The sequence below is a fragment of the Amblyomma mixtum genome, chromosome 1, assembly GCF_055824585.1.
Source record: "Amblyomma mixtum isolate Tamu chromosome 1, ASM5582458v1, whole genome shotgun sequence".
In the NCBI taxonomy this organism is placed as follows: domain Eukaryota; kingdom Metazoa; phylum Arthropoda; class Arachnida; order Ixodida; family Ixodidae; genus Amblyomma; species Amblyomma mixtum.
This window is the reverse complement of record NC_143012.1, coordinates 286,797,877-286,825,559: the sequence shown is the minus strand read 5'-3', so window position 1 is coordinate 286,825,559 and position 27,683 is coordinate 286,797,877. Positions and strand designations below refer to the sequence as shown.

At 50.5% G+C, this 27,683-nt stretch overlaps 1 protein-coding gene across 6 annotated transcripts in view; it reads right to left on the bottom strand.

Moving 5' to 3' along the window:
- Ten-m (teneurin transmembrane protein Ten-m) overlaps positions 1 to 27,683 on the bottom strand; it is a 552,868-nt gene that overhangs the window by 215,814 nt on the left and 309,371 nt on the right. The gene's annotated exons all lie outside the window — the stretch shown is intronic.

Genomic DNA, 27,683 nt, shown 5'->3' with positions numbered 1-27,683 from the left:
AAATGAAAAACAGCGCCTAAGCGTTTGCGTGGAGGTGAACAACACTGGCCCTTGTACGGCGGCAGTGACCTACTGCGAACCCGTAGGAAGGAAGACAAAAAATTCAGGGGGGCACTTTGTTGAATTAAAGTAATTAAAGTACGGTAAGGCGAAAGCCTTTAGAGCGGTGTTGCTGCTTGTGTCATTGATGTGTGGTTACGATGTTAATTAAGTGCACAATGGTTTGTGAATCTTAAATGCTGGAGACTGTGGAGAGCGTTTGGGAGGCATCCGTGTGATTCGACGCCTTTCTGCAAATACTCTCCAGCGTCCTAGACAAGGAGAACTAGATATGCGTTGGCAGGAAGTAGTGTAGCTATAGCCCGCTCGGCTCCGGAACGGGAGGATGATGGTTCGAATCCCATCGTGCACAAAGAATTTTTTTTCTGGTGTGACTAGAAAGGCGTGACACCTCTACTGACAACCTTCTGCTGACAACCTTATGTCGACAACGATGAGGCATTAAAGGCTTTCGCCTTAAAACGTCAAATGCACTGTGTGCGCGAGCTGAAGTTTCGCACATTAACGAGCAGTCTGGAAATACTCCGTTTCGTAAGCCACGCAGTCCCGCGTGAATGCGACATGTAAGGCATTAACGTTTCCGCAGAGTCTCGGCCAGCAGGGTCCATCGCTGGTCACCGGCAACAAAACAAGAAAACCATGCACCATCGATTGACCAGAGAAACCAGTCTTCTACTTATATGCTCCAAGGCTGACAGGCTGCAGGCTGCGCCATGATCTTAGTTTTGATTATTAAGTGCGTCCGAAGGCCAAAACACCGGCGAGCTGTGAGCACAACAGTGCGTGCTCTGGAAGACCATGACTGGGGTTATAGGGAAGGTGGTCAGAACACAGAAAAAATGAAAAAAAAATAAAGAAACAAGGAAAGGAAGCAAGGAAAAGAGGAAGAAGGTAATGACAAGTGTCAACATGACTGAACATACTGCGTTCAGCATTACAACGCGTAGCTGCCTTTTGCTACCCCATGTACGTCGTGCCGCGCTATGTCCTTGAATGTTTTCCGACTGGCAGTGTCGCCTAAAAAAAAAAAAAAGTAGCCAGTGCTTCCACAAACAAATCATCCGAGCAGAGGTCGAAGGTGCAAGAGCGCGTTTTCAGGATGCGTCGGCGGCCCACGCTCATTCACCCCGCCCTTCCCATCGGCCTCGCGTACAGAAAGGCTTGAACCGTTCACGTCACTCGCCACGAGCCTGCACCCGAATGCAACCAGGAATCTGTTGAAGGAAACTGACGCTAGGCCGGTGACAATGCACGCGAACGGGCTGAGAGTTGACGGTGAGGACGTTTAAAGTCTCGTCTTGCACCCAGCGCTCTGCGCGGTTCGATTGCGTGGGCGGTGCACCTGTTTTTGACGTCCGACGTTCACAGGTGGCGCAACAAATGGCCAGACGCGTTGAATGGGCGCGCTCTCTGTCGACAGACCGCGGGGCACCGCCCGGTCGGCGCTTCGTGAGCGGTAAACACGCAGCAAAACAGGCACCCCCACCCCACAAAACGCAAGAGCGGCATTCCTGCCTAGGAGGGACAGGTACCCCGGCCGAGCATGCTTGGAGTAGTTCGGAACAGCGAGAGAGAGAGAGAGAGATGAAGAGGGGGGACGGCAGAAACTTAGCGGTTATGGAAAGGAGAAAAGTGGGGGCATGGGGAAGGCCGCATGTGCGTGTGCCCGGTCTCCAAGACGTTCCTATTCGCATGGAAAGGCGCGTGCGCCGGGATTTTATTTTGCTTGGTTCCACCGAGCGTGGCGAGAAGCTCGGCGATAAGATGGGAGCGGGGCCCTCGAGAAAAGGGCTACGCCCAGAAAGCCAACTTTAGCGGGGCAGGGGCGCGTAGCAGCACCCTGTAATCTGCCGTCTCTGGCGTCTTCATCGCTTCTTTTCTCTTCCTTCGAGTCCACGCGCTTTAGCTGACCAAGTTAGGTCTGTCGTGCGCGAAAGGAAAGAGAAAAAAAGGCCGGGGGAAAGCGTTCGATAGAGCTGTTATTTTCTGTCCCCCAGACAACAGCTGATTGCGCGCCGTGCCGCAGTGGGACGGGCTTCGATGGCGACGGCGGCGGCGGCAGACGCACGCCGCGACCGTGCTTCAACGAGGCACCGACGGCGTCGCTTGCGGCTGCGGAGGCGTCATCGCGCGCGGCTCGTATTTTACGCCCTCTGCGCGTCTCTCCGCGGTGGTCCTCTGGGGGGCCCCGGCACGCAGACGCGGTGGCGTGGCTCTGTTTTGCTTCTGCTCCGGCTTCGGGTGGCAAACGCTGTCCCCTCATCTAATAAGCGCCACTCGTTCGAGCGGGTAATGACTTCGGCGACGTCGTCTTTCTGGCCTCTGGAGAAGAGCGCAGACGCGCGGAGCAGCTGCTTAGGGGAGAAAAGTGTGCCTGCAGAAATTGCTAGAGGTGCAGGAATAGCAAGATGACAGATCAGTCGTGCTAATCAACCCGGCTCTATCATCGCTTATTGATGCTGAGCGAGGGCCATCAACGAAAAAAAAAAAAAAAACTCGTTTTGAGTGGCTGGCCTTCTCAAGAGGGTCACTTGTAACTGACAGAGGTATGACACAAATGCAAATATAAATACGAGAAATAACGATGCGATATTACAAACTTCCCTTTGTTGTCAACGCTTTATAACCAACGACGAATGTAGAACTTTCAGAGCAAAGAGTTAGACCGAGGAAACGTTCCCCAGTGTGTGGACCAATCTTCACCATACTCGTTCCAACTGCGGTGGAAAGACTCGCGAGTAGTCACTTCGCTCGCAACAGTCGTGACAGGAGCTTACAGCGGGACCTGCACAGCCATGCCCTGTTAATATTATCCCCGTTACCATGGATGACTCGAATTATGGAGAGTTTTTCTAGAGACCAAACTTATCAACACATTTACGCCTCATTATTATAGAAACCCGCCGACCGGACAATGTGCAAGGTGAAAATGCGCGGAGCCCATGCGGCTCGTGTATTTTCGTCGCGTTAATATGGATACCGATTTGGACAAAATCTCGACTGCCCCAGATTATTTCTTTCGTGCATTTTAAGGGCAGAATACCAGCGAAAAGCACAGCCAAAGCACAAATGCCTGAGTGGTGGCCATTTTTTTTTCTGGTTATATGTTTTGCAGCGCCAAGGTGCTTAGTCGACGCACCTTACTATTGTCCATATTACATGAATGGAGAATCTTCTGTTGTATACAAAGCCGCATTCAGCAGTTGTTCATTGTCAACCGACAGAGAACTGGTGTGACCAGCGGTTCATGGGTTATGAAAAAAAGTAATTAACGCCGTGAGGCAGCACAGGCGTCTCATGAACCACTAGACACTTCAATACTTCCTCACATTACTTCAAAGCTAATGAAGACCAGGATAATTCTATATACGGCATATCCGTTCAGATCTGGACATGTATGCCATATCTGGTTACACATATAAGGCATTTGGGCGGATATGAATGCACAAGATCTGTCTGCCGAAATTATGGTTGGTTGATTGGTTTATGGGGTTTAACGTCCCAAAGCGACTAAGGCTATGAGAGACGCCGTAGTGGAGGGCTCCGGAAATTTGGACCACCTGGGGTTCTTTAACGTGCACTGACATCGCACAGTACACGGGCCTCTAGAATTTCTCCTCCAAAGAAATTCTAGCCGCCGCAGCCGGGATCGAACCAGCGTCTTTTGGGTCAGCAGCCTAGCACCATAACCACTGAGCCACCGCGGCGGCTGTCTGCCGAAATTATGATATTTTTATATTTGGATGTTTTATACCAACCAAGACATTTTTGTCACGTTTAAGCAACGCTTCGTCGACTTGGGCGTTCCGTTAGCGCATGGAAACCGCAAAAAAAAAAAAAAAAAGAATATTCCCCAGGCAGTTTTGAGTAGCGGCTGCATCATTCTGACACAGCTAGACGTCACCGCCGCCGTAGTTGCCACACTCGCAAAGACAGCCATCAAGGGTGAAGTGGCGGCGTGGCCGGCAGCCAAGTGGCGGTGGCGTGGCTCAACCGCCTTGAGCGCTAATGACCCGCCAGCTGCCATTCGATATCAAGGTCGGCGGCCGAAAGCCCCAACGAGCAACTTGGGCGCCTGCAAACTTCGCTTCCCGTCAGTAGTCGGCGGCTGCGCCACGCTGATAGAGAGATGAAGGCGTTCGCGGAAGCAGCCGTGACCGGCAGCGTGCAGCGCGAGTTCTAATCGGCGCCCAGATCCGATTCCGGCCCACGGGCGCAGGACAACATCCGGCTGCAAATGAGATCCGCCGCGGCTCGAACCCTGATCCGGCCTCCGCCGCCGACACGATGAAACAGCCACGCAATGCCTGGCGCGCCCCCGGACGAGGCTCGCGCCGTAATGCGGTCCATTAGCGCGCGCGATATTGGCCGCCGCCGCTTTTAGCCCCGTTTCTCGGCTCTTGCTTCTCCGCGACGCTTTCCGGGCATTCGAAACTTGTCACCGCGGCCGAGCTCAGCGGGGCAGAACGCGTCAAGGCGGTCTCGCCATTCCCACCGAGTGGCGCGCTTATACGCGCAGTTGTTAGTGTTATTGGATTACGAGCCGCGCGGAACAGGGAAGCATTGCAGTGACGCAAGTGCGGTTTCCGGGAAGAGAACGCGACGGGCTGTTGAAACTGCAGAAGGGGAAAAAAAAAAAAAAATCCGCGCTCAGTTCCGGAACTGCGAAGCGAAAGAAGCCGGAGTGGAGGAGTCCCATCGCATTTGCGGAAGTGATGTCATCCCGTCATTAGACGCAGAAACGGAGCGGACGTTAGCACATTTCGTCCGGTTCAACAACTGCACTGGGGCGGCGACATATTGGGTAAGCGCCTAGCTTCCTAAAGGGGTGCGTGTTCTTTAAAATTTTGATTGTCTGATTTACAGCTTTGTCGAATACATCTGTATGCAGATTTCCCACTAGCAAAGCGTTGTGGCTAGATGCGCTGCTTACACTCGATAATGGAAATGCTTTAGAGGAGGCAGTACAGACACGAACAAGTACAACGAAAGGAACGAAAACAAGCTGGCAAGCGTCAACTGACCACAATTGCGAACTTTCGTTTGAAGCACTGTCGACAAGTGCAAGTAAGGCGGCAGCCCCTTCGCTTTCGAGTTCCTTGTTATCGCATACAAGTGCCGGCAAGGGGTAAACATAAGTCATGGCCCGGCCAGCGGCGCATTGGCGCTCCTTCAACAGAACAGGAGGCTCGGGCTTGGGCGGTCCTTCCCCGCGACCTTATCGCCTCATGCAATTCATAACAGCCCGGAGGCCCGGCCGCACGTCCTATCGCATCCTGTTTACGCATACGAATACGTGTCAGTCAAACACTCAGACAAATTGAACGAGAGACCCCGCAGGGAAATATGGCGAACGCAATCAAAATAAGCACGCACCAGATCAATAAGGAAAAAAAAAAGCGAACCGTAAAGTACGCGAGCCCAGAGGAAAGAGGGAGAGCGAAAAAAAGGAATGAGGAGGAGGGGACTGCGCTGGGCCGGTTATCAAAACATACGGAATCTTGTCGGGGCCTCACAAGGCGAATAAGGCGTCCGCCCAGAAACCGAAGGCGGCGGCAGATGCGCACGCCCGAGAGCTGCGTGGAAAAAGCAATAAAAAGAGAGAAAGAAGTCGAAACGAGAAGAGGAGAGACAGCGAATAACGAAGTCGAAACGAAAAAAAAAAAAAAAGGAAGCGCCAGCGAACAACGAAGGAAGGGCGAAGCGTACGACCGACCGAACGAGAAGAAAAATCAGCCCCGGCGCATTTCGACGCGCTCTATTGAGATTCCCAGTGGCACCCGCCCACATCCTGCCGTATTTCAAGGCGCCGGCGACGACGACTGACGCGCATGGTGAACCGACGCTGGCCCCTGCCACCGGAGTGCCGCAGTCGAAAAAAAAAAGGGGGGGGGGGGGGGGGGGGTTGTAAGAAGAGCGCCACTCGTCCTGCTCGGCGATTTTCTCGGCGCAACTTGGGCTCGAAGAGGTTCGAGGCGGCCAAAAAACGCTAGGCGGCCGGTCCGCGTATAAAGGGTGAAGCGATCCTTCGCGATGACATTCGGGTCTTTTCCCCGGGCCACCGGAAGAAGCCAGTGCTTTCCGTCGGGCGTCCCTACTGGTGCCCTCCTTTTCAACTTTCCGGCCGGGAAGCGTCTATACTCACGCACGGATACGAAAAAGCGCTCCCGGAAAGAGCGCGCAGCACGAAGCGCACAAAGGCGCAGCCAAGCGATGCCGGCTCCGAGAAGCACGAGTGCTTGCCAAATATTTTATAAGGCACGATGATGCGGGAACACGATGGGAGAGCCCGAGGCAAGATTTTGTTCAACGTCCGGTGAAACTAAGTGAGGAAAGCCTCTTGTCGGACTCCGGCGTAAGGATGCACGCTCGATGTGTGCACTGTTGGCTTGTTTCTAGTTGAATATTATGGACAGCCAAGGGCGTCCGCAGAACTTTTTGCAAGTGGGGGCGGGGGGGGGGGGGGGGGGGGGGGCAGAAAAACGTCACTATTTACGGTATAAACTAGGCACATGAAACAACAATTAGACAGCAAATTAGTGCTAGGCTTGGAGAATATACATTGAATTTCATTAATTAATAAACAATTAACATTAATAAGCAAAATGCGAAAAGTTACTATCTACTAAGCGTGCTAATCAAGCTGTGTGGTTGTTTTCTTCTAGTGCATACAAAATATCCGAAGTTCCCGGGGGGGGGGGGGGGGGGGGGGGCAGCAGCCGGCGGTCACCCATGCGTACAACTGCCGGTGTGACAAGAAGACGCGTTTATTGCGCATGACAGGCGCGCCACCGATGATGAGGGAGTAAACAGTCATACTTTTCTGCGTCTTGCATATCTGAAGATGCAATGGCATCGAAAGAAGCTACGAATAATCCAGATGCAGTCTGATTTGAGCGGTCGGCATTGGGCATTTCAAGCCCTCCCTCTTACCTGGAAGACAACACGCTCGGATGACCTGTCTCCCGTTTGGTGAGGAGCGCGGTCCATGCGGATGCAGTGACGGATGTCAGGTGGACCGAGGCGACCTTATCTGGACAAGGGATCTTAAGTGCAGGCGGCTTCCACTGGTCGGCCTGGACAGCTCGGAGCGAAGGCTATGACGAACACGGCCCGGGAAGTACATGCATTCCAAGAGCGCCGGGCACAGGTTCTCCAGCCGAGAAGCGAGCCGCTCGACGTCGTTCTCTCCCTCAGTTTTTTTTTTTTTTTTTTCCGTCGGGACAAGTCTTTGTGGCGCAACAAGGACAGCCCAGTCGCTGAGACGACACATTTGCTTTCCTGCTTGAACGCAGTTCGGCTCTCTCGCCATACAGACAAAGGCAAAGAGAATAAAATCCCACGCAAGCAGCGGATTCGAGCAGCGGTGAGCACGAAATGGCGGTGAATGCGTTGACAGCATTGCTCCGTGTACGCTACCATTCAAAGCACCTTCAAGGGCGTCACGGCGGTGTTACAGAACCAAATCAGTTTCAGGTGCATCTATGCGCATTCATTTAGGCGATTTCATTTCCTGGTCGTCGTCCCCCCGACCGGACGGGATTCCGTCATACTCTCGACTTCAGGCGCATCTGTGGTACTGCACGAGCATTCATTTCTTCTTTATGCGTTTACTCGGGCAACATGGCTTCTCGATGATTTTTCCGACATTACTGTTTGCACAGCTAAACGTGGCATATTTCGAGACAAGTTATTCGACCTCTATTCGACTGACATAACTTATCAATGTTTCACGTGTTTACGTTTGTCTGCGTTTAGTTTTCACTTTGATTTATTTACCTGTGCAGTCTTACTTATCCGAATGTATGAGTCTAAATGTAGTGTATTTGGAGCACATGTCACTGGTGCGCAATGCGACACCAAGCTATAGCGGTTAAGTCAGCATCAACGTAAGCGGTGTCACCGAAGTGAACGACTCATTCATGAGTGAGGGATGCATGCTCGCCAGCATTCTGCTACAGGCGGAGTCAGGAGACGCACTGCGTACGTCCGGTACGTAAACAAAAGTATAAAAGCAACAGCATGAACACCTTAAATGCCATTTCTGAACTTTTTCCGTTTCAGCTAGAAACCATGCCGTTAGACTTTCCGTCGTATAGTCCTACGGCTACATCCTTGTTGATGTTTTTTCGTCTTATTAATGAATTAGAATTGCACTTTATAGCGAAGTTTTAAGCTATTTCACTGGGGCATAATTAAATTCCGTCAAGTTTCTTTCCTTCACATCCCGTCGTTACGAAAACGCGGCGGCGCACTAAAAACAACTCCATCCAATTATTTTCCCCAGTAAACATTGACACTACTTCTTACTGTCTGAGTGGACGCTTGTCCCTCAGCAAAAGACACATGTACCGAAGAGAAAATTGGATTTAAAAATTTTGCCGCCAGTCCATTCGAATCCCGTAATGTCGTATATATACCGAAAAGGCCGGGTTGCCGCCATTTTGAAGCGAATGGTGCGGGCTGTAGCGTAGCCTCAGGGATCCGCACCAGAAAAGCGATGCTGACGTACGAATTTTACTTCCAAATTGGCCGGTGGAGGCGACACCTGTATGTTGCTTTTTGGCCTATGTTAGCTTATAAAAGGTCTGTTTTCGATGAGAATGGTATCTTTGTGATTACAACGAGGTAACCTATTGATACAATCCAACTTGTACGCAGTGCCCCTGTAAAGATGTGCAGGACACTTTTGCGCAAAATATTCTCGACCTCCGACCTCACTGAAATAAAATACACCGTTACTTACGCTAGCACGGAGCTGGAACACGCGTTACCATTTTTTTAGCTTGTCGCGCGGCTTATTATTTCACTAAAGCTATTCAGGCTTTTAGAGTGCTTTCATGTTTCAGTTTCTTACAAAAGACTTTCAGTGGACGACAGACCGAAGGCTCAGAAGCATGGATGCGTGCGGTAGAGTCGTCTGTTTGCGGCACACAACGCAGCTTTTCGAGTCAAGCGAAGAGGTGCGGAAAAATCCAGCACTTTGAGCACGCCGTTATATTTGAGACGCCGTGTCAACACAGCGTTGTGCGCCAAGTTTGTCAAGTGCACTGCGAACCCACTCCTTTCACGGGCGCCTGCTGACACTGGCGAGAAAGCCCGAGACTCTCCTTAGAAAAGAAGCGGGCAAAATAAACGCCCGCAGGGGTTGCGTCTATAGAACGCGGCAGGCACAAGTTCTGAACGCTATGAACATAGTCACACGTGCACCCTAGCTCACGGACATTTACTGAGACGGACGACCTTTCATGAGTGACCGACTCAAGGGTCACCGAGTAAAGACGTAGAGAAAGAAGGATTAGCGAATAACGTTAATCTGCTTCAAATCTGCGCGCCATTTATACTGAGTGAAATATCGGCCTTTTAAAACGGGCCGAGAGAGTCCAGCAGGTGGGGTGACGTGCTTCTGCCGAAGTGCGACGTGCGAGCAAGCCCATGCACCTTAGTCACCGAACGGCCTTATTTTCGGAGCGATGAAAAAGCAGTAAAAACAGCAGCAGCAACAACAACACAAGAAACGAGCCTTCGTCACAGATAAAGCAGAGTGGGTCCATTCGTAAAGCGTTAAGAGTGCGAGGTGCGAGAGGAAGGGGGAAGCTGCCGGAAGAAAAAAGCGCTTGCAGTAAAACTTCAGCACAGGTAAACAAAGTGCCAAAAGGAAGCACTGAAGGGCTTCGCTTGCTTGGTAGCTTGCGTGATGCAAGCAACTGGAATCTCGCGCGGACGCGGGGGCAGACGAAAGGGGGGAGAGGCGCAAACAAAGGGGAAGGACCCCGAAGACGGCCGGGACGGGAAGAAGAGAAGGTGGTCGGGAAAGCCCGGCCGCCGCTGCCGGCACCGCCTCCATAACCCAATAACAACTGAGCAATGGAGGCCCAAATTGCGTCTGAAGCGCGCGATGGTCGCCGACGCCGTCGCTCCCCAGTAGTCTGGGGGCCCAGCGAGCGCGCGCTCCGCTCGGAAGGGTAAATAAGCCAGGCACGTGCTCGGGCCGACGCCTCAGCGGCTGAAGTCGTCACTTCCATTTGCTGCTCAGCCTCTCACGCGGGGATACCGGCTTCGTCATTTGTTCTGCACTAGCCTCGCATCTTCTTCCCCACTCCCCCACCCTGGTCCCATTTTCCTTACCTCGCCCTCCTCCTCCTGTTTATTTTATTTATTTTTGCCTACGTGCCGCACAGGACCCGCGGACATGCAGCAGCACTCGAGCGGTGCGTACGCTCCGAAAGATGAAGTTGCCCGGCGCTGTTTTGCGTGGGCAAAATCTCGTTTGGCGCTGTGCTGGAAAGCCCGGCGTCCCCTTTCACGAAGCGCGATTAAGGCGAACGGGCGGAAGGCGAACGGGCGGAAGGCGAACTGAGAGGATGCGATTCCAAGGAGCCTGTCTGTTTCTGTATGCCAGCTAGAACGCGGATTTGTGTTAGAACTCTACGCTTTAGTGATGGACGTAAGAGGACGAGTCTTAGGTATTCGCTCCCACGAGATATTTTATTTGATGTAGTAAAGCGCGCGCGAACGAGTAATGCGCCGTGAGTGGTTGACATAGATGTGGTTAGAGAGGGACTGTGAGGCCAAAGCGCGGCAGCTCTGTTACCCCATTTGTGGGTGTCCTTTTGCGGAGGAGGAGCGTGGACTAGGACTGACTGAAACATGGGCTAGGCGAAAGGGGCGGACGACAGGGAAGAATCCGACAACACCGAGCCGGAAATCTCTTGGGAAATCGCGGTCTCCCATCTCCTTAGCTGATTTTTTTCTAAATATAACAGCGTTATTCTATTTCCGATGGAAAGCCGGCCATAATTCAGGCCAAGGACTGCACATCTTGCATGCAGGAGAGGCCCGCTGGAGCATGCACATGCCTTAAATAGTGACGAAAAGATGAATGTGCCAACGCTTTTATCTCGCTTTCAGACTTGGCGTTCAATGTGTGCGCGAGGAGAGGGCAGCTCATCGGCATGCAATCAGCAAACTGCGGTGTTATCTAACCTCGTCGAATGCTGCGTGGATTTAGGCCGCAGATATTTTATCCACGGCATTTGATTTTCCCTTGGCTTCTTCACGAAGCAGAGGGCTTTCGCATCCTCGACACCGCGACGAAGAAGCGATTCACAGCTGAGCGCGCATCTGCTGCCTGACAACTGCTGCCGAAGAAGAGACCGAAGCGAAGAAGAAAGCACCGGCCTCGCGGGGGCCCCTGAGCTTAACCGTGGAGTTGCTTAATTCGGCTCCGCCGCCCCCGAGCAGCCACGGCGGAGGAGCCCTCGCACCTCGAGCGCTCACCGCGCAGCGCTGCTGCTTTCGGGCAGCCGAGCCCCGCGATGCGCGAGTAATTCGCCGGCGCCTGCGCGTGCCTCGATAACCGGCAGTTCGCGACTGCCGTCTCGGGTTGGACGGCCCTTGAACGCGCCACTGGAGCCGTCAGTGCGGATCAGCGACAGTCGACTCAATTGAAACACCAGCGCGCCTCTCCTGGGCCTCCAGAGAACGGGATCCCGTCTTCCGCTTAGCGCGCGGGCGTCGGGTTCCATTCCTCCCTGCCGACATCGGCCTCGGCGGCGGCGGCGCGCGAAGACAGCCGCCTCCGTCCTTGTGCGCCGACGGGAACAGCGCCGGGCGCCATGTTTGTCCAAACAAACGCGTGCGCGGGATCAAGGCGCGCGCTTGTTCGGCGCGCCGATGCGATTCTCAGACCGACGGTTCTGCGGATCCAGCCTTATTACTGCGAGGCGAGCGTTCGGCAGTTGAGCGAAGACAGCTCTGCGGTTGGCGTTGGCACGAGCTCAGCATTGCTCACATCAAATGAGGCGAATCCCGTCAAGTTTGTGCGGCCTTCTAGTGTCAGCAGTAGCATTGGTCTTGCTGAGACCAAAGTTTGAACTGGACACTTTTTCTCAGCTAATGCTTTCCTGTGATTCTCTTGTTGCAACTTTCGGTAAAGTACTCTGTAGTTGCAACTGCAAGCGCACTGCACGAGACAGTCCCATAAAAACAAATAGAAATAACTAACGGACCACAGACTCACACACAAAAAACGCACCAAAGGGTTTGCTTCTGGGTCATGTGTGGCTCGTAATGTATCGAAAGAGTTTCAGATCTATTGAAGGTAAGGTGAACTCTGTTTCTCGCCCCTTGATTCAGCTATTCAGAAAGACGTACTAAGATGAATACCTACACTAGCATGATTCAGCTTGGTGATGGTCGACAACGAAAGAGGTCGAATGTCACAAACCAGGGAAAGCTCAGGGTAACGTTTTGGTACCCTTTCCCGCAGTTGGAGCGTTCCCGAGGCAGCCGACTTGCGTCTTACGGCTCGACACCAGTGGGAGTTTCCCTTTACGACATACTACGACAGCGAGGCCATTCACCACGAAGGAAGTCTCCGATACAAAAGTTGCCGTCGGAAAACCACAAGCTGTTTCATGTTGCAAGCAATAATTTCACTCGTCATTCAGTTAGACGTCATGCCTCGTAAGGGTTGTGTGCCTCAGCTGTCATTCAACATCTGCAGGATTCACTTTGCACAGTGCAAGAGAAACACATCCACGCGTATTTTTAATCAACCCCTCTCGGTGGATCTAAACGCTAACGGGGGCACAACGAACGATTGGTGCGGTGGTTCTTGTCCCGTGCTTCGAGGAACGGTCGCGTCAGCTACGCTGCTTTCAGCCTCCACGGCTGCGTAACATGCTTCGGCGACAAAGAGGAAAACGAAACCTTATCAAGACCGGGAGGCCGATACAATGTCACTTTTATGCATTCCCTCCAAGCGCCCATTTTGCAGTTCGAACTGTAAGTTCTCATTTTTTTTTTTTGCTTATGCTTTACTGTGATTCTCTGATTGAAACTTTTGGTAAATTGCTTCGTAATTGTTCGGAAACAGAGGATCTGTAGGGCTAGGAAGCTCGTCAAGCCTGTTGCAGCTTTTTTTCCCAACGCCTACCGCTCTTTGGAGTGAAAATAAGCATTGAATCGAACGCCGTCGCATAGGTTTGCGTTTGCGAATTCGCAGTAGACGTGCAGTTCCCTGCGTGACCCGCGTGAAGCCCTTTTTTCTATCCGGTTCGGTCGATTTGTTGCACTAGTTTATGCAAACACATGCCACCTTCGCGATCGTTTTATTTGCCCTACATACACCGGAAAATGAAGTTCACAATAAACGGCACTTCGAGATAAGTAACAGTGACACTGGAGCGCTCGCTACTGCAGCGCAGGTTCGAGGAGTAGTATACCCAAGCGCCATCAAAGGCGACGCTATCCGGTTACACGTTCCGCCGGGACATCACGCGAACGGCGCACGAGCAGCCGCGAATAACGCGGGCCCGGCTACCGGAACAAAGGCAGGAGAGGGTGACAATTAAGGGCGAGAGTAATAAATTGCGCCCAAAGAGGAGGAGGAGGAGGAGAATGACGACGGAACGATTTGTTCGCGTAAAGCGTCCGGCTGCACGGAGACAGAGACACGCCGCCTGAATCGAACGGCCCACATTCACTGCGACGCGACGGCACACAGCGACGGAAGGGCGAAACGAAAGCGGTTGTTATTCGGCCGCGCGCTACGCTGAATGCGCCACCACTCTGCTTGCTACACGGACAGCGAGGAAGATTGCATGTCGTGCTCCAGTAGAGTTAATTTTTTTTTCTTCAAATTTTGGCTGAAGCCACTGTTTGTGGGCCGCGAAAAAAGCGCCTGACGCAATCGAAAGACATTAAAACGACTGAGCGAGAAGTGCAGGCATCAAAACAAAGCGGAAACAGATCTTGAGGTATCTCTCGAAATAAAAAAAAAAAAAAAGAATTCTGGCTCCGTGCCTGGCGAACGTCACCAGGTATATTAAGCTGTCGCAAGAATTCGTCACTGCTGCCGTTGCATAGCTGCACGTGGATGTATGTACACAGATCCCTCCAGGGCGCTTCATTTAAACGCTGCGAAGGGAAAATCATAGCGAAAAAAAAAAAAACTAAATGGGTACGAAAGTCCAGAGGACTCCGCTTGTCCTTTTATCTCTCGTCTTTCACTCGGCTTTCGTTTTGAGCGCTATGATTTGTTCTCGACATGAGGACAACCAACTCGCCGATATGAGTTCCTTTCTCAAGTACGTACATATAACCTTGCGTCAAGCCATGCGTTATAAGTGATAACATTCTTGGATCTGTCAAAGCGCATGTCAAGAAAGATGGTGTGTAGATTTAGAGTATTAAAGCGCTTGTGGAATTGTTAACCGGTGACGAACGAAGCTTTCGTCGCCAATTTTAATCATCTTCAGGAACGAGCTGCTCAACGTCCACTGGTTCAAGCTCAGAAGTTCAATTACTCACCAAGTCTCCATAGTTTCTACAATGCCTTTCTTGTAAAGGTCACTGACAATGTGTGTTGTCAAAGTGGTTCCATAATCTCCTTGAACTTCAAATGCCACTGACCTAGCATGCACCCGGCCTATATTCTAGGAGATCATGAATGCTATCTTAGCTTCACAGCGCTGGACGCCTGTCGAACCTCGCGGACACTTTCTACCTTTCGTGCTAAATGGCGGGTAAAAGTAAATGCGCATAGATAATGGAGTTTGGGTTTCTACTGCAGCTTGACCGAGCAGACCGCGTAGTGATGAACAGAATGTGCATGGCTAGATTTTCTCGCGATATTTACCCAAGTGACCTACACGGTCGTACGCGATGTCGTTGTTTTGTCAGTTTTCTGAACCATGAAAGTCATCGGCAGTACGAAGCGAGTAGATCGGAAGTCCATCCTTCTTGGACAATCACTTTTGGTTTGGTTTGGTTTATGGGGTTTAACGTCCCAAAGCGACTAAGGCTATGAGAGACGCCGTAGTGGAGGGCTCCGGAAATTTCGACCACCTGGGGTTCTTTAACGTGCACTGACATCGCACAGTACACGGGCCTCGAATTTCTCCTCCAAAGAAATTCAGCCGCCGCGGCCGGGATCGAACCCGCGTCTTTCGGGCCAGCAGCCGAGCACCATAGCCACTGAGCCACCGCGGCGGCTGACGGACAATCACTTTTAATTGTGAAATAAATGCGGAACATTTTAAAACACTGTTATGCATATTGACAGCAATGGCTTAATCTTCCAATGCGTAGAAAAATCTGGCTTTATTGTTTGTCCTACTATCACAATGGGTAGTTAAGACCACCGTGAAAAACCAACGGGGTGTTTTTTTTTCTTTTACATCAACAACAACAAAAAAATCAGAAGAAAAGTACAAGCGTCAGAAGGAGAGATCTGCCTGCAGTTATATTGATTGTTATGGCACAATCTTACGATGTGCAGAAAAACTTGCCTTTATAAGCAACTACACATTGAAAAGAATGTGTTTGTCCAGGATATCTCGGGATGGAGTGGAAATTGGAAGTTATAAAGCCCCCGTTAGCACTAATGCTTCTGAACTACGAGAGGGGTTCAATACACCCGCAGCTGCGGCGTTAGGTGACGGAAGAGTTGGTCCTATCGGACTCCGCTTTGCCGAGCGCGGCCACTTGAGAGAGCCACGCGAGAATGGCAAAAACAAGAAAAGGAAATGCGGAAACAATGGTTGGGCGCGAAGGGGAAAGTACCGGCGACTTCAAAACAAACAGCACGCTGCAGTTAGAGAAAAAAGCGAATGGCAAAGAGAAAGACGTCGCAAGTACGGAAAGCAGGCCCGAGAATCGATCACAGACGGGACACGGCGTTGACCAACAGCTGTGGGTGGCCATTTGTATCATTACTGCACGTCGAAGGAAGGGGGCGAAGCAGAGGACACGGCGAGAGAAAGCGAGGGCGCGCACATCGTCCGCGAGGAGGAAGGCGGAAGAAAGGAAGCGTTGTGTGCAGCAGCGACGAAGCAGCGTCATCGCGGAGGAAGCTTTCATTGAGAGAGCCGGAGGAAGCCGCAGGACGGAAAACTGCGCGGCTTCGGAAAAAAGAAACGCGGAGGTGGCAGTCTCCCATCGCGGATCACCCCCCCTATTGTCACGAAGAGACTGCCAGGGTCGCCGCCCTCGCAGTGCGAACTATGGGAGCGAAATCGGCGAAAGTTTTGCTCTCAGTGCGAAACTTCTTGGGGGCGCACCTTACGCGTATTTTTAGTTAGGTTTATGGGGGTTTAAAGACCCAGTGCGGCTCAGGCTATGAGGGACGCCGTAGTGAAGGGCTCTGGAAATTTCGACCACCTGGGGTTCTTTAACGTGAACTGACATCGCACAGTACACGGGCCTCTGCAATTTTGCCTCCATCGAAATTCGACCGCCGCGGCCGGCATTGAACCCGCGTCTTTCGGGTCAGCAGCCGAGCGCCATAACCACTGAGCCCCCGTGGCGGCTTTGGGCAGATTTTTGTATATTTTGTACTTGTTCATAGTGTACATTGCCGCCATACTCCTATCCTTTCGTTCTTTCGCTCCTCCCTTCCTCTCCCCTCTTCCTGTCATCTCGCTGCCCTTCCACTCGCGATAGCCGCAGCTCAGGTGCTTCAGGTTTCGATGGCAGATGCAGCGGCTAGCAACATCTTTTCCTTCCATTGTTAATTTATCAATAAATCACTAATAATATGCGGTATCCTGCCCAACCGCTAAGAGAGGCGGTCAGTATGTGTCGTTCCTCCAAGCAGCGCGACTAGAACACAGAGAGTAAGGTGCGTATACGAGCGGACGGGCTGTATGCGAACCTATACGTGCATTTCTGTCGCGCTTTCAAGAATGAACGCCTGCCAACTTGCCCAGTTTTCAATTCTGAGCGCTGAGTGCGGCTAAACGATGCCACGAACGGCTCATCTGGGACACTGAAATTCGTCTAGTGCGGTTTCTGCAACACCGTGCTTCTGACACTGCGGTGTTCTACCTATGCGCCGCCTTTAGCTGTTCCGTTTCAGGCAGCTTCCCACAGCTTTTCAATTTCCCTGCGCGGAAAAGTTGGAATGAGCGCTTACTCGATTCTTCCTTTAAGCACAGAAGTCGAGTACTGTATACACAAAAAGGGCGTTGCCAAAGTGTTCATTTGCGTCCCTATAGCGAACACACAGGATTGGCCAAATGAGTGAATGATCGTACGCACCCGAGCACTTCAGCTGCCCAAAACCGACGGCGTGTTTAGTGCAAGGCTACTGTATTCCCCTCACCAAAGAAAGAAAGAAAGATTGAAAGAAAGAGAGAAGGAAACAAAGGAAAAAAGAAAGAAAGAGAGAAGGAAAGAAAAAAAAGAAAGAAAGAAAGACAGAAGGGAAGAAAAAAGAAAGAAAGAAAGGAAGAAAGAAGGAAAGAAAACGGACAGCGCCAGGTGCAGAACATGAACGTTTTCGGAAAGATACAGTTTACCGACCGTTTTATACTCTGGAACATTTCTGCCGTCAAAACGCAGTGGAAAGAGCTGGCGTCCGAGGTTCTAAACTGAGAGACAACAGCAGCCGGCATGTGCAGCTACGCTGATTGTGCAAGACAGGGGAAACTAATGATCGATACACCTACTTGCGCTTGTACCTTATTCTACGTAGCCATTGCGCATACGCCAGTGCCGCTGACAGTAAAATTTATATATAGGTCGCTTTTCCTGTCCTTCGAAGTTGGGCCATGCGTTGTAGTTTCGTTCTACCCATATACTGACAACACTGGCCTTATGCAAAAAAACAAAAGAGAAAAAAACTTTAAACCTTTTTTTATGACTACTTGAGATGTCTGTGCCCAAGTTCCAGGACCCCAGCGTATCATTTGATACTAATATGCTTACATTCTACTTTATTCTGCGCAATTGTCCTTGCGTCCCCTTTTCCTTCAATCCCGTCCTCTGCGTTTTGGTTAAAAGCCTTTTGGTTAAACCCGCTAGTGAAAAAAATACCAGCTTTTCATTCTTTTTTTTTTTTTTTTTTACCGGAAAGCCCAGTCTCTCTTGAGCACCGCTTTCATCTCCGAGAAGTCTGTCACACAAGAACTTTGGCGGAAGCGTTGAATACAGCGACGCCGCTCGACCCGGAACCTTGTTCCGCCTGCAGCGTGCGGCAAATCACTATATACACTCAGCAAATGTCGATTTCGTATCGCAGCCATGAATCGAAGACGGGACGCCCGACCGACCGACGTATCGCCTCTCGTTGCGAGAGCCCCCAATATCTCCACGCCCGCGGGGCGTCCATCAAGAGCTACGGTGGCCACAGCTCTCCGACGTTTCCGGCAGCCTGACCAACGCATCGTGCACACATCGCTGATCAGCTCTCTCCGTCCCGCCGGGGCGGCTTCGTATCTTTTCGCCGCTTCTTTCCACTATGGTCCTTACTTTTCCTTCCACGACTCAGCGGAGAAGGTTCTCGCGTCAGTTCATTTTCCGCGTGTCACTTCTGCGAGGCTGCAAACGAATGATGAGACGGCAAATCGCTTGACGAGCTTGACGCGGAAGCGCCGCGATGGAATGCGACGGTTCGTTCCTGCTCTCGTCCCGTTTCCCTCGTGAACTCAATATAGCCAAGGAATCATAACAGTCGCAAATGCAGGCCTTGCATCCCGGACACGGCACGCGCTGTCAAGGTTGTCTCTTCGGAGTGTTTCTGATCAGACGATCATCGAATGGAATCATTGGCATCAAATATCGCTACCGCATCTCACACCTAAATTTCAACACCTAATCCGCGGTTTGAATTACATCTAACTTAACCCACAGACCTAACGGTGTCGTCATTTCTTTCTTTCATTTTTTTTTTCTTTCTGATCTAAAGATGCGCCTGTTGTGACGATTCACTACGCACCCCAAGATTCTGTCACCATGCATTTCTTTAGTTTCAGCGATTTACCTGCATCTATCACTCTATCTTCTTGTGAAATGCTCGTGTTGTAACCTGAAATTTCTTCGCAAAATTAAGTAGAATGTTGTGGGCTTATCTTTTAGTTATTTGTTTTTGTTTCGTTTTTCAGTGCTATGTTGTGACTTATTTTTTTGCTGCCTCCCCTCACCCGCCTTAAGTAGCACCTTTTCAAAAGAAGGCCTCTTTAAGAGTATTTTGAATAAACAAATAAATTAGGCGCCGAACAAAGGTGCCCGCTACAAGCGGCCATCTTAGGGCAGCGTTTTCTGTGATGAGCATCCACCGCGGTGCGCGGAAAAGCCTGTGAGCGAGGATCACTGCAATCACCTGATGGAGGCATATTCAGTTGAATGACGTCATCAAGCAAGATGTATATATCATGCATTTGTGTCGATACACGATTAGATAAAAGTCGACGCTTGGGTTGTCTGCGTCTCTCCCTGTCTTCGCTCGCGTACGCTCGTACGTACGCTCTAACTGCAGGCCGAAAATAACACATAGAAAGGACCAGCATCGCCAGCGCTGTGCTGTTCCTTCGTAAATGCTCTTCTTGTTTTGTGGTAGGGTACGTCAAGCAGTGAGCCGGTTAGCCGCTCCCCTGACAGATGAAGCAGGATCATGACTTGTTCCATTTTTGTATGCTCGCGGTAATTAGTAGTGTAAGTAGTCCTAGTAGTAGCGGAGTGAGGCCGGAAGTATACTTTCGAACCAACCCGGCAGTGCTGATAGCTGTGACGTCACACGCACCAACGTTTTGCCCACTGTGAGGCAGACTAGCAGCGTTGTGCCTGAGAAGACAAGTGACTCCTGCGTAAGTGCCTCAGCACACCGATGCCTTTGCAAAGCAGCACACTGTTTAAGTGTTTATCGTAGACTGAGCTTACCTGGCATAAAACTATGGCATACTCTACCAGCATATTTCATTACAAATGTTTGTGAACAACTAGCGACTTTATAATTGTTGAAATGGGAATGAGCTCCAAAAGTAACCAGCAGAAGTTAACTGCCGGAAACGTAGGAAAATCGAGTGCTTAACCCCGCTAAAATCAGGTCTCTGTCTGATATGCCCTCTGCTCGGTCATAGGAATCTCTTTTGCACTGCCAGTTTTCGAAAAAAAAAAATAAAAAAACGCGTATCTAATATGCGGCCTGTTTGGCGGCGTATTAGCGTTAATGCTATAAACACGAAACTCTAGACGTCGAAACTACTTCACTCGTAAGGATTACAAGTGGGACGTTTTAAAAAAGTTCTTATCTCTAACCATTTAAAGCAGGTTTATTACTCCACTGAACAACAATGGCGGAGTAATACCTTATCTGTAATCGAAATCTCAATCTTTGCGTTAAAAAAGCACAACTGTGGATTTCCATTCGCCCTTCACACGAGTAGGAGTTTTCTGGGGCCCCCGGCAGAAATTAAAGGGTTCTAATGAAGGTTCGAAATGGGGCGGCCAAATCGATACATGGCCCCCAGCCCTTCAGAAGCGGGTGATCGAAGCAACAGCTTTGGAGAGCGCGCCACAGAGGAGGCGCACAATTAGGCCGTTGGCGACGCCTGCCGCGGCGCGGCTCTAATTTGCGCGATCGATCAATCGGCTATTCAAACGCAGATGACGTATGGGAGGTCATTTTCCCTCGCTCGCCGGCGTCCTGAACGAAATGCGCCCGGAAGCGCGTCGAATATCCTCCTGGACACGATCTCCCCGAACGGCCGCACATGCCTGTATACATGACGCGACAGGCGATGCACTCGCGCATGACCCGGCCGTCAATGGTATAAATAATAGTATTTATCATTGCCAACAGATAACAAATACAAAATACTACGCAACAGCCACAAAGGCTTCCGCGACTAGGTCCGGCAACACCAGAAACTTGCTGGGGCGGTGGTAATGCGCGGTTCCAAAATGTACACAAGCGCCTATATTGCAACAGACCTTCGCGCGCGTGCGACCTGTATATATTTATATTTGTCATGTATATATGTAAATAGATCTATTGTCAGTGTACTCCTCCCCCTGTCCTTTCTACTATCCCCTCCCCTCTTTCTTTTCACTTCTACACCCTGCCTGCTATCCTTTATTTCCGCTGCCCCAGCTCAGGTGCTTCCAGCAGCGATAGCAGATGCCGGGGTAGAAAAAATTCTTTTACCTTTTATATTCAATGCAAAATAAAAAAAAACACTACAATTGCAATCTCTGTTGCTAATAATAATAACAATGTAACAATAATGCACGAAACGAGGTGCGCGGGTCCGGCATGCTGTGGAAAGCTTGAGCCGAACACTGCCTTAAATCGTAGGTAATGTCGGTGCCGTGATTGCAGCAATGCTAGCAATGTAAATTGTAAGCGCGAAGCAGCTGTTCGATTACAGTCTCAAGATAAGATTCTTCTTAGATGGCCAGGCTCAAGTTGACTATGTCAGCAGTTTTACTTGGCTTCGAGAGTGCCACGTACTAAGCAAAGTATCGAAGCTGATGCGGTTCATCACAATCGCATTGGATAAGTTTTCATTTCAAAGCCTAACAGACATGCGCTTCACATGCTAATGCTATGTTTTTGCGCAGTAATGCAGCAAATTTGTGGTCTGAAGTAAACTTACAGCCCTATTGTTACGTTTTAGTATTTCATGATGCCCTCCCCCAAAGTTTGTTTCTCGTGCGAGTGGAAGCACAGGGTCGCATTGAACTACTCGCGCATGACAGAAGTAACGGCCGGCGTGCTCTAACATGAATTAAGTGGCGATAGACAGGCGCTTATTTTGTGTCTCTTCCTTTTTTTTTCCGGGTAATTCGGGCAGAGCAGGTAGCGATCGAACCTGCATCCTTGAAATGAATTATCCGAAAAACTGCACAGCTGTGTCCTATAAATTCAGAACCTGCATCGAACGTGTTCTGACTAATGGTAAACGCAACGTTAAAAGAGAAACAAAGCCTCTGAGAATCCCTTACACCCTGATCGCAAAGGAAATTCGAAGGCGAACGTGTTTTGAAAACATTCATTCTGTTTATTTTTTGTCTCATATTTATCATGTGTTATTCAAATTAATTCATGTGCAGTAACTTAACTGGCCTTAAAGCAAGCCGGGTGAGCTTCTTGCTCTGTGAAACCGCCGATATTAATCCATGAAGAAAAGGTTGCGAACCCTGAACCTCGCAGTTGGCAGTATCCCCTCATCAACCTCTCGGCGGTGCCGCGGATAACGGGCCGCTCACCTGATCTGGTGGCTGACGCGGACCCTCCTCAAGTGAGTGGCGATGGACCCGTTGCCGGTGGGGCGACGACCTCGCTCAAATCCGATGGAAGGGCTCCGGCGGGGTCCCTCTCGGTCGCCCGGTCACGGATAGCGAGTCACCACCACGACACGAGCGCGCACTCTCAACTCCGGGTCCGTCTTTCGGCGAAGGGGCGGGGCTCGTCACCACAATTTGGGAAGGAAAGAAAGCGGCGAGTCGCGCAGGAACGAGGGCGCACCACTACGCCCACCGGCTAGCGGCTGGATGCGTCGTCCACTCGACCGACATGGTGTCCCGGCGTTGAGCGGCGTGAAGGCGATCGGGCGACACCGGCCGACGCGACAACTCTGGGGCGACTGGAGAGCGCGTCCCCGCGCTGCTGCGATGCGAGCGGCGGCTGCTGCGCTTCTTGTTTTCGCCTGCCCCGACGCGCGCGCTCGTGGCTCCGCGTGCGGCCGAAATCCGCATCGATACCGCACCACAACGCATGCGTGCTTCTCCGCCGCCGCCGCCGCCGCGTGGGCGTCCGCGGCGCCACGGTCGTGCGTGCTCTTCCTCCTCCTTACGACTACTCCTCGCGGAGGGAAGGAGAGGAGAGAGGAAGAGAGGAAGGGGGGAGCGTTCGACCCCTAACCCGCCGCCGCCCTCTCCGGCAGGGAGCGCTTCGGCGCATCGCGTCCCGCGCGAGCGCGACTCGAGCCGCAGTTGTCGCCTGCTGTTCTTACAGCGCGCCGACAAAGGAAGGAGGACTGGTAGGTCACAAAGAAATACTGGGAGCCTGCTCGGTTCTCAGGCTTCATCAGAAGAGGGTAGACGCAGCGGGGACGGGGGCTGCCGATACATGTGACGGAAGAAATAGATGGCTAGTGACACAAAATTGGCTGGGCGAATGATCTTTTTCTCGGAGTAGTGTATAAATATATTCCGGCTACGCCGGCCTTGCTTGTAGCTTTCGTCTCTAATAAGAAATAAGCATCTGAGGTCGAGGGCTGTTTTCGCGTGGCGTGTGAGACTTGGAATAAAAAGACAAACCGCCCCAGGAGGGCGAAACTTGTTTTTGTTTGGCGCGTCATATCTAGCACACTCGCGATGCCTTTTTTGTTGTTGTTTGCAATGCGTTTTCACAACTTTTATGCAAGATGGCCTAGCTTACTTAGATGAAACGAATTCCATCTGTGCATTTATACAGCCCATACCCAATTAGAATGCGTCTTGCGTATCGATTACCCTTGTGAGCAGTGGCATGCTCACGGATGCTCATTAATCTTCATAAATGACTAGTCAAAGACAAATTAGTCATTATTTTTAAGATAGGCGAAGATCCACAGTAATGATTATTAATAACTGTGAAGGCAGCTTTGCGCGGGCTTGGGAGACTATGGCGCAATATTTCTTTGTGCCACGCAATTTGATTAACGACAGCATTGTGCGCATCGTTTATTTGCGTTGGTGCTAAGTGTAAATGCGAAACAAAAAATAATGCACTTGTAAACGTTGGGAAAATATATTAAGCAAACATGCCAGTTCCAAAAATAGTGCGAACTTGGCACATCAAGCAGCAAGTCGTTAAATTTAACAAGGGAACGAAATAGTATATCAAAAAGCTCCTATATGCGTCCGGCCTCCGAGGCAAACTTGATTAGGAAAACGTTGCGTGAACGTTCGGTAATGAGAAAGCTCTGTGGCACCGGTACTAATTGGAACCGTGAGCGGCGCACGGTCTCCCGCTATAAGTCAGAAGTAAATGCTAGGCGCCGCGACGCATTAGTTTCTCATTAGACCGCGCGCAGTCACGCAACAACGGTGCCGATATCGGCACCGAAGCAGCATGTAAACGGTCTCCCGCCTGGTCTCTCTCGGTGCCCGCATTAGTGTTGCCCCAGTAAATTTCCGCTTCATCAGCGCTATAACGCACAAGTTTCATTGGCTGCCAACGAAACAACAAAGAAAAGGCCCCGAGAAGACAGACAATGCGAGCGACATCTGCTCCTCGTAGCACAGACTACGCCGCGCCTTTCTCCCCCCGGCGAGCGGCTCAAATCCGGCTTCGTCGGGGGCCATTCTTTTGCGCAGACCAGCGGGGAGGATCGGGGGTTAAGTAAGAAAAAAAAAAGTGTTTTTTCGCCGAAGAAAAAAAAAAAAAAAACACACGGAGACAACCACAGAGCGAGAGGTGAGAGCAAGCCGGCGACCTCAGACCATGGTTTCTCACCCCTCTGTACTTCACACCACATTGCATTCCCAGCCCGAGCCGGCAGCGGTCGCACAATGGAAGGATATGCAAAGCGACAGCAAGGCAACAAAGAGGCCGGGATAAAATCCATCCAGCGTGAAGTGCGGGCAGCGTTGGCGTGTGCGGCGTCCCCTCCTCCTCCTCCTCCCCACACCTCCACTTCGCACCCGGCAAACAAGGGGCTGGAGAGCCGGAGGCCGCTGCTGCTTGGCTTTGACGGCCGCCTTTTGATGGTTATCGTCCTTCAGTTTACCACGCACCGAGGGGATACCCCACCCGCGCCAACCGGTCGTTCTTCTTTTTTTTTTCTTGTAATTTAGTTTCCTGGCTTTCAGGCAGACCTGCACTCAGGAAGGTGTTAACTGACGTCCAACGACGTTTTCGTGGTAAGGCCGCATCAGATAACGCACCAAGCGCACTAGCAAGAACGTGCCAGATCAGAGGGGAATAGCAAACAGTTTTGCAAGGCGAATGAGTTGCTCTCAGTGATTTTTAAACGCTCGGGGTGCGAGACTTCTTGCGAATAACTTTGTGGTGCTGATCGCTTAAGGTGGAGTACTGTTTCTTCCACACACACACACACACACACACACACACACACACACACACACACACACACACACACACACACACACACACACACACACACACACACACACACACACACACACACACACACACACACACACACACACACACACACGCACACACACACACACACACACGCACACACACACACACACACACACACACAAACAAAAAGCAATGCTACTCTAGGTTCTCTCATAGAAGCTGGAAGCGGTGGGCTAGCGGACTTTATTAAAAGTTGTCGAGTTAGTTGGTTCGTTAATTGACGCCAAGTAACTGCTGCGCGAAAGAGAAAACGACAGCGAAGAACCACTCATTGCACATGCAAATCACGAGAAACCATATCTAGATCAGAGATCATATCAGAGGTAGAGCACCGGACGCGTAATTCGGAGGTCGTGGGTTCGGATCCCACCGGCGGCAGTGGTTGTTTTTTCTTCTGCTTTTCTAATCAATTAGGTTTAAGCGATAACATGTTTAGTAATATTCTAAATTGATCAACACCACAAAATAAATAAATTAATTAAAAAAAAATCCCCTGTGCCCCTTGGTTTCTGTGGCTGTTGGCTTCTTTCATATTTATAACGAGCCCCTCATTCCCCTTCCCTTGTTTGCTTAATTGCTTAGCGAGGGCCTCGGTTCTGGCAGCCTTGACTCCATAGGAAGCATAAGAGGGTTCTCACGCAGCTTCCACCCTCTCCGTTCGATGACGTTCTACGTCACTACCTGCGGTAACTCAGGACGTTCTACGTCCGCCGCTTATGAACGTGGGTGGCGCTGATGAACACTCTCAAGGTTAGGTTACTTGTAAACATAAATACCCCCGAAAACAGAAGATTTGACAGCCGTCGCCGTAGCTCAGAGGTAGAGCACCGGACGCGTAATTCGGAGGTCGTGGGTTCGGATCCCACCGGCGGCAGTGGTTGTTTTTTCTTCTGCTTTTCTAATCAATTAGGTTTAAGCGATAACATGTTTAGTAATATTCTAAATTGATCAACACCACAAAATAAATAAATTAATTAAAAAAAAATCCCCTGTGCCCCTTGGTTTCTGTGGCTGTTGGCTTCTTTCATATTTATAACGAGCCCCTCATTCCCCTTCCCTTGTTTGCTTCATATCTAGATATGTCAGACCAACTCGCCCCCCAGTTCATGTTGTACGAGAAACCAGCAGTCTGTACCTTCTGCAGATATAATACCTGCGCAGTTCTTGCTTTCACAAAAACAGAGCCTGCGAAATGTACCCGATTAATTATATTATATTGACGCTGTTTTCTTTTTATTTTGGACTAGTAACTATGTTTTCTAGGCTCTGAAGGTCTGCCTGTCATTCGCTGATATGTGCGAACCGCAACCATTTTCTTTTCAGGTTATTTGCCCCTTTATTTTCAAGCTTGGCATTGCTTTCTTACCCATTCACTCTATTGAGAAACACGCGGCGTTGCGAAAGACGAGTGGTAATGAATATAGGCGTCAACTATTTAGAGGAAATGGTCACAATATTTTGTTTAAGAGGTTTAACGACCGAAAGGGACTCAAGCTATGAGGGGCGCCATATTGGAGTGCTCCGGATGATTTCTACCGCCTGGGGTTCTTTAAAGTGCACTGACATGGCACAGTGCACGGGCCTCTAGTATTTCACCTCCATCGAAATGCGACCTCCGCTGCCGGGTTCAGGAAGGGCATTATTGAAGGAATAAAAAATTTCCACGTGTTTAAGCTCCGCTGCAGCGCGACACTAAGCGAAATCTGATGCCGTGTTGCTGCCTATACTCTGCTAGTGGCTAATACCAGGCTTGGTGTAATATAACGATGCCATACCGAATCGATTGCATTTTCGAATTTCCCGCTTTTCGTCATTGGCTGAAACGACGACATGCCCAAGGCTTCAGTCAATAAGATAGAGCGAACGAGGGCCGTGGCGTCATTTTAGCCAATGTAGAAAGGCGGAAAATTAAAAAAAAAATAGCATGGAATCGGTTGCAGCGTCGTTGAATTATACCGGCTCTGCAATGCAGTCTAAGACCTACAGAATTCGTGGCAACCTGGCATCCACAACGAGAAAATGGGGACGTGTTCAGCACTGGTTACGTCACCAACACGTGGCCGGATGTATATGGTCTAGGCTGTCGATCGTGAATTCACCAGGATGGTCCCGTATGAAATATTTCGCTGTAAAACCAGATCGACTATAGAAATGATATGGAGTCATGCTTTCTGCCCTACTGGGCTTCGGGCGGAGTCGATCATCTCTCGGTAGAATACCCTGGCAACATGCAAACCTTCCAAGGCTCGGTGTAGAGAGATGAGGTACAGCTCGTATATTAAAAAAAAAAAGAAGGAGCTACGATTTCAAGCCCCCAGTTGGCGCAATGTGTTTCGCAAAAAATATCGGCCTGCAGTGCGTACGCTCACCCGCGGCAAGCCATATCAATTAGCTTGGCTCTATCAGTGGAGGAATGCATGGATTTGACGGCTACATTTTCACCTCTCTTTGTCGGCAGATTTTTGTGCGTCCTTCCACAGCACGTCGAAGGGTAAAAGTTTGAGTGACGCGCGTCGTAGCAACTGTCGTCGCCAAAGCGACGACGACGGCTACTTAATTCTACAACACATACTCCCATTACCCTCCGTTCATTCAACTAGCATGCAGGTCACTAAAGTTTACGCAAAGGGAACTTGATCACATAATAGTTAGGAAACTTGATCATGTAATAGTAAGCTCGCCATTAGTGCGACATGAAAAACAACAAAATATTTAAAAATGCGCGAATTTCGCAAGCAGC